The following is a 7,148-nucleotide window of genomic DNA, read 5'->3' as shown; positions in this document are numbered from 1 at the left end:
TGACTTGACTTGGCACATGTTCACACATGTAGTTGAAACAAAATCAACATAGGCTTCACGATATTTATGTTCATGGTGGATTATATCCTACTCATGCTTGCATTCGGTGTTGATTAATTTTAATGCATGTTCATGACTGTTGTCGCTCTCTAGCTGGTCGCTTCCCAGTCTTTTGCTAGCCTTCACCTGTACTAAGTGGGAATACTGCTTGTGCATCCAATCCCTTAAACCCCAAAGTTATTCCACATGAGTCCACTATACCTACCTATATGCGGTGTTTACCTGCCCTTCCAAGTAAACTTGTATGTGCCAAACTCTAAACCTTCAAATAAATATCTTGTTTTGTATGCTCGAATAGCTCATGTATCAACTAGGGTTGTCTGTATCTTCCATGTTAGGCGGGTTATTCTCAAGAGGAGTGGACTCCGATCCTCACTCACGAGATAAATGGCTGGTCACCGGGATGCCCAGTCCCATGCTTTATGCAAACTAAATCAAAATAATTGCAAACAAAACTCCCCCTGGGACTCCTGTTAGTTGGAGGCACTCGTTGTTTCGAGCAAGCCATGGATTGATGCTTGTTGGTGGAAGGGGGGTATAAACTTTACCATTCTGTTTGGGAACCGCCTATAATGTGTGTAGCATGGAAGATATCGCCATCTCTTGGTTGTTATGTTGACAATGAAAGTATACCACTCAAAATATTATTCACCTCTATTTCAAAATCGAGCTCTGGCACACCTCTACAAATCCCTGCTTCCCTCTGCGAATGGCCTATCAATTTACTTTTATGCTGAGTCATCATCCTCTTATTAGAAAGTACTAGAAAACATGCCCGTGCGTTGCAATGGGAGAAAAAAGTGGTGTGTTTTACTGCGAGCAAACGTTAATTTATCATTAATTAGGCTAGACATGTAGAGGATAAGTTTAATGATGATAAAAATGATGAATCAATTAACAATAGAATTCTTAGGGGCGCCAATCATATTCTGTTGCGTACATGCATGGTTTTTCATCGCAATTGAGATCAACTAAAGATTCGATTGCCATGACACGTAAATGTCTGTGTTTTGACGCCAATAATTTATTACGCACTCGTATGAAATGAGAACAATAGCGGCCGGAGACAATTTATTTTATATTTACTTTATAGGACATGCAAGCATATGTGTGTTGGCTCGTGTGTGCTTTAACCTGTTACTCCTTTCAATAATAATATCACTAAATCCCGCAATGTGTGCATAGTTTTGGAGAACAAACACATGTGTGCACTCCTAAAAAAAAGTGGAAGATATTTACCGGTCCATCCAAATTGCCTGCACGTAGTTAGAAAAAAAATCAGCCGATCCTCTAGGCGTGGTATGGACTCGTCAGTTCTTCCCTGAGCTCACCCCGTCGCCTTATCTCTTCGGTTTTATCGTCAGTTATCCATCCCAAGTTCCCAACCCCCACCCCCATCCCACCTCGATACTAGACGTGCCGCCGCTTCCGCCTGCCCCATCATCGCCACCGTTACCCCGTTACCCCCCGCACCGCTCCCCTGCTCCGGCCGCTTGTCTTCCTGCCCATGCTGCTAGCCAGGATACCCCGCTCCCGTGCTCCACCACCCAGCACCAATGGCCATGGCGGGCTACATACTCGCGCGCCGGATCCCCAGCTCCCCTACATACTCCCGCGCGTCCCATGGTGGCGACCATGGCGGCCTCTGAGCGGGCTCCGAGAGCTCCCGCCATGGCTGATGGCCTTCAGGGTGTCGCCGCGGAGCTTCTCCTGTCGGCTTTCGCCTCCGTTCGTCGGAACCCCAAGCACCGCCGCCGTGGAGTGTCCCCATCCTCGCCATCTATAGGTGCGGTGTCGGCTGACGAGCAATTCCCCGCCTGCACCTCCCGCCTGGTCGGCCGTCCCGAGCGCCGTCCTCGCCTCCTATAGCAGACACGTTTTTTCCCTCCACTGACCCACCTCCGTACCCTTGCCTCCCGCCGATCTTGTCCCGCCTTTGCCTGTGCTTTTCTCATGTGCTTTTGTTCATTCTTGAGGAGGTCGGTTGATGCTAGGGATAACGTAGACATATTTGAATTGGTGAGATTCGATTCACGAGAGCAAGGTGAGATTATTCAGTGTATCACTATATATTCAATTGTATATGCAGCCTACGACGGATACAATTGAGCATGGATGCAGGCCCAGCCGAGGTTTCGCATATATTATCAGTGCTTATGTATACTCCATAAGTCGAGTATTATTAGGTGGGCTGACCACTTAGCTGCGTCCGTATTTTTCAAGCCGGAAGTAATGTGCTACTTTATTCATTCATTGAATGGTACTCCTAAAATATATAGTATATCTTATCATAGTTGTGTGTGGAAATACCTAACCATTCAAGGCATAATCATGTCTTTAATTAGAGCTAACCATTATCTCGTCATAAAAAAACAAATAGAACCACCATCCCTTTGTAATCATCCAGTATGCATATCTCAAGAATCAGTTTTAATCATCCGGCATGCACATGCAACACGGCTACGGGGCACAGTTGAGCAGGACAGGAGCGGCCGTATAGCCGCCATATATGCTTGTAGTTTTTAAACCCAACGATGGTCTTGCCTATGAAATAATATGTTAAGGAGCGAGATGGTACTATTTAATAGAAATGTGAATCCTCTCATCAGTACATGAGCATGAGGTTGCTCGGTTGGTCGTCGTGTTCCAAACTGGTTGGCAAGTAGTTATTAGACTTTAGATTTAGTGCTCCATCTTAGTCGTGCTTAGTTGGTAGCTCGGCTGGTTAGCTTCAGTAACATCCAACGTGAGATCTATAGTTCGATTCCTATAGTACCAATTATATTTTTCGTATTTCGTTCGAAGCCTGTGAATTGGGCCGGCCCTTTTGTGCGTCTGACCGCTGTGCTCGATTCCTTAAAGAAAACGCTATGCTCGATGAATTGGGCTGGCTCGGCTGCATGTACTCCCGTTAAAACTGGCGTCCGTTGTCTCGAAAAAAACTGGCGTCCGATCGTTGTGATCGATTATAATATAAAAGAAAAAATTTAGTACCACCTCGAATGTGTTTTAAATTCAAGCTGAAAGCGTAAAATCACGGGAAGAAGCGTATTGTGACGGTGAACCCGGAGACTCAATCCGTGCTTTATTATTAGGGAGAGACTAGTTGGAGAGCACCGCTGTCATTTTCATTCATTACTGTTAATTTACATTGAGTATGACTTGAATGGATCTCTTTTACCATGAATTACAATGTCTAGTCAGTCCTTGGTCTTTAAAGGTGCTCTACATTTATGTTTTGCGGTCTCAGAAAGGGATAGCGAGATACCATCTTGTTATATCATATTATGATTGTTTTGAAAAAGTGTTGTCATCCGAGATTTATTATTATGGCTTGCTAGTTGATTATGCTATTGATATGAGTAAATTTGAGATATATGCGTTATTGCAAATGTGGTTATTTATAATGTTTGCTGAAAACTTGAATGCTGGCTTTACATATTTACAACAACAAGAGCAAACAGAGTTTGTATAAGTTTTTCTTTATCACTTTCAGTTTATCAACTGAATTGCTTGAGGACAAGCAAAGGTTTAAGCTTGGGGGAGTTGATACGTCTCCAACGTATCTACTTTTCCAAACACTTTCACCCTTGTTTTGGACTCTAACTTGCATGATTTGAATGGAACTAACCCGGACTAACGCTGTTTTCAGCAGGATTACCATGGTGTTATTTATGTGCAGGAGCAAACATTCTCGGAATGACCTAAAACTTCACGGAGCCACTTTTCAGAAAATAAGAAAAATACCTGCCAAAGATGAAGGCCAGGGGGCCCACCGTCCGCCCCCCTACCTCGTGGGCCCCCTGTTGCCTCTACGACTCCAACTCCAACTCTATATATTGTGTTTCAGGGAGAAAAAATTAGAGAGAAGAAATCATCGCGTTTTACGATACGGAGCCGCCGCCAAGCCCTAAAACCTCTCGGGAGGGCTGATCTGGAGTCCGTTCGGGGCTCCAGAGAGGGGAATCCGTCGCCATCATCATCATCAACCATCCTCCATCACCAATTTCATGATGCTCACCGCTGTGCGTGAGTAATTCCATCGTAGGCTTGCCAGACGGTGATGGGTTGGATGAGATCTATCATGTAACCGAGTTAGTTTTGTTAGGGTTTGATCCCTAGTATCCACTATGTTCTGAGATTGATGTTGCTATGACTTCGGTATGCTTAATGCTTGTCACTAGGGCCCGAGTGCCATGATTTCAGATCTAAACCTATTATGTTTTCATCAATATATGAGTGTTCTTGATCCTATCTTGCAAGTCTATAGTCATCTATTATGTGTTATGATCCGTTAACCCCGAAGTGACAATAATCGGGATACTTACGGGTGATGACCGTAGTTTGAGGAGTTCATGTATTCACTATGTGTTAATGCTTTGTTCCGGTACTCTATTAAAAGGAGGCCTTAATATCCCTTAGTTTCCGTAAGGACCCCGCTGCCACGGGAGGGTAGGACAAAAGATGTCATGCAAGTTCTTTTCCATAAGCACGTATGACTATACTCAGAATACATGCCTACATTACATTGATGAACTGGAGCTAGTTCTGTGTCACCCTAGGTTATGACTGTTACATGATGAACCACATCCAGCATAAATTTCCATCACCGATCCATTGCCTACGAGCTTTCCATATATTCTTCTTCGCTTATTTACTTTTCCGTTGCTATTGCTATCATCACTACAAAATACCAAAAACATTGCTTTTACTACCGTTATCTTTTGTTCCTATTATCACTACTATCATATTACTTTGCTACTAAATACTTTGCTGCAGATATTAAGTTTCCAGGTGTGGTTGAATTGACAACTCAGCTGCTAATACTTGAGAATATTCTTTGGCTCCCCTTGTGTCGAATCAACAAATTTGGGTTGAATACTCTACCCTCGAAAACTGTTGCGATCCCCTATACTTGTGGGTTATCAGTCTACAGCAAGATATTTAGTAGCAAAGTAACATGATAGTAGTGGTAACAGTGGTAAAAGTAACGGTAACAGTTTTGGTTTTATAGTGATTGTAACAGTAGCAACGGAAAAGTAAATAAACGAAGAACAATATATGAAAAGCTCGTAGGCAATGGATCAATGATGGATAATTGTGTCGGATGCGATCAATCATGCAACAGTTATAACATAGGGTGACATAGAACTAGCTCCAGTTCATCACTGCAATGTAGGCATGTATTCCGAATATAGTCATACGTGCTTATGGAGAAGAACTTGCATGACATCTTTTGTCCTACCCTCCCGTGGCAGTGGGGTCCTATTGGAAACTAAGGGATATTAAGGCCTCCTTTTAATAGAGTACCAGACCAAAGCATTAACACATAGTGAATACATGGACTCCTCAAACTACGGTCATCACCAGTAAGTATCCCGATTATTGTCACTTCGGGGTTAACGGATCATAACACATAATAGGTGACTATAGACTTGCAAGATAGGATCAATAACTCACATATATTCATGAAAACATAATAGGTTCAGATCTGAAATCATGGCACTCGGGCCCTAGTGACAAGCATTAAGCATAGCAAAGTCATAGCAACATCAATCTCAGAACATAATGGATACTAGGGATCAAACCCTAACAAAACTAACTCGATTACATGATAAATCTCATCCAACCCATCACCGTCCAGCAAGCTATGATGGAATTACTCACGCACGGTGGTGAGCATCATGAAATTTGTGGTGGAGGAAGGTTGGTGATGACGATGGCGACAGATTCCCCTCTCTGGAGCCCCGAACAGACTCCAGATCAGCCCTCCTGAGAGAGTTTAGGGCTTGACAGCGGCTCTGTATCGTAAAATGCAATGAATCCTTCTCTCTAATTTTTTTCTCCCCGAACACGAATATATGGAGTTGGAGTTGAGGTCGGTGCAGCACCAGGGGGCCCACGAGGCAGGGGCGCGCCCAGGGGGTAGGTGCGCCCCACCCTCATGGACAGGGTGTGGGCCCCCTGGCCTTGATTCTTTCACCAGAATTTTTTATACATTCTAAAAATAATCTCCATTGATTTTTCAGGTCATTCCGAGAACTTTTATTTCTGCACAAAAATAAAACCATGGCAATTCTGCTGAAAACAACGACAGTCCGGGTTAGTTCCATTCAAATCATACAAGTTAGAGTCCAAAACAAGGGAAAAAGTGTTTGGAAAAGTAGATACGTTCGAGACGTATCAACTCCCCAAGCTTAAAACTTTGCTTGTCCTCAAGCAATTCAGTTAACAAACTGAGACTTATAAAGAAAAACTTTTACAAACTCTGTTTGCTCTTGTTGTTGTAAATATGTAAAGCCAGTATTCAAGTTTTAAGCAAAGATTATGAACTAACCATATTCACAATAACATTTAGGTCTCATGTTTACTCATATCAATGGCATAATCCACTAGCGAGCAATAATAATAAATCTCGGATGACAACACCTTCTCAAAACAATCATAATATGGTATAACAAGAGGTATCTCGCTAGCCCTTTCTGAGACCGCAAAACATAAATGCAGAGCACCTTTAAAGATTAAGGGCTGACTGGAAATTGTAATTCATGGTAAAAAAGATCCAGTCAAGTCATACTCAATGTAAACTAACAATTATACATGCAAATGACAGCGGTGCTCTCCAACTGGTGCTTTTTAATAAGAGGGCGATGACTCAACATAAAAGTAAATGGATAGGCCCTTTGTAGAGGGAAGCAGGGATTTGTAGAGGTGCCAGAGCTCGATTTTGAAATAGAGATGAATAATATTTTGAGCGGTATACTTCCATTGTCAACATAACAACCGAGAGATCTCGATATCTCCCATGCTACACACATTATAGGAGGTCCCCAAGCAGAATGGTAAAGTTTATATTCCCCCACCACCAACAAGCATCAATCCATGGCTTGCCCAAAACAACGTGTGCCTCCAACTAACAACAATCTAGGGGGAGTTTTGTTTGCAATTATTTTGATTTGATTTGAGCATGGGACTGGGCATCCCGGTGACCAGCCACTTTCTCGTGAGTGAGGAGCGGAGTCCACTCCTCTTGAGAATAACCCGCCTAGCATGGAGGATACAGACAGCCCTAGTTGACACATGAGCTA

Source organism: Triticum urartu, chromosome 5A (assembly GCF_056163025.1).
Source record: "Triticum urartu cultivar PI428250 chromosome 5A, HENAU_Tu73, whole genome shotgun sequence".
NCBI classification, from domain to species: Eukaryota; Viridiplantae; Streptophyta; class Magnoliopsida; order Poales; family Poaceae; genus Triticum; species Triticum urartu.
This window is presented reverse-complemented; position numbering follows the sequence as displayed.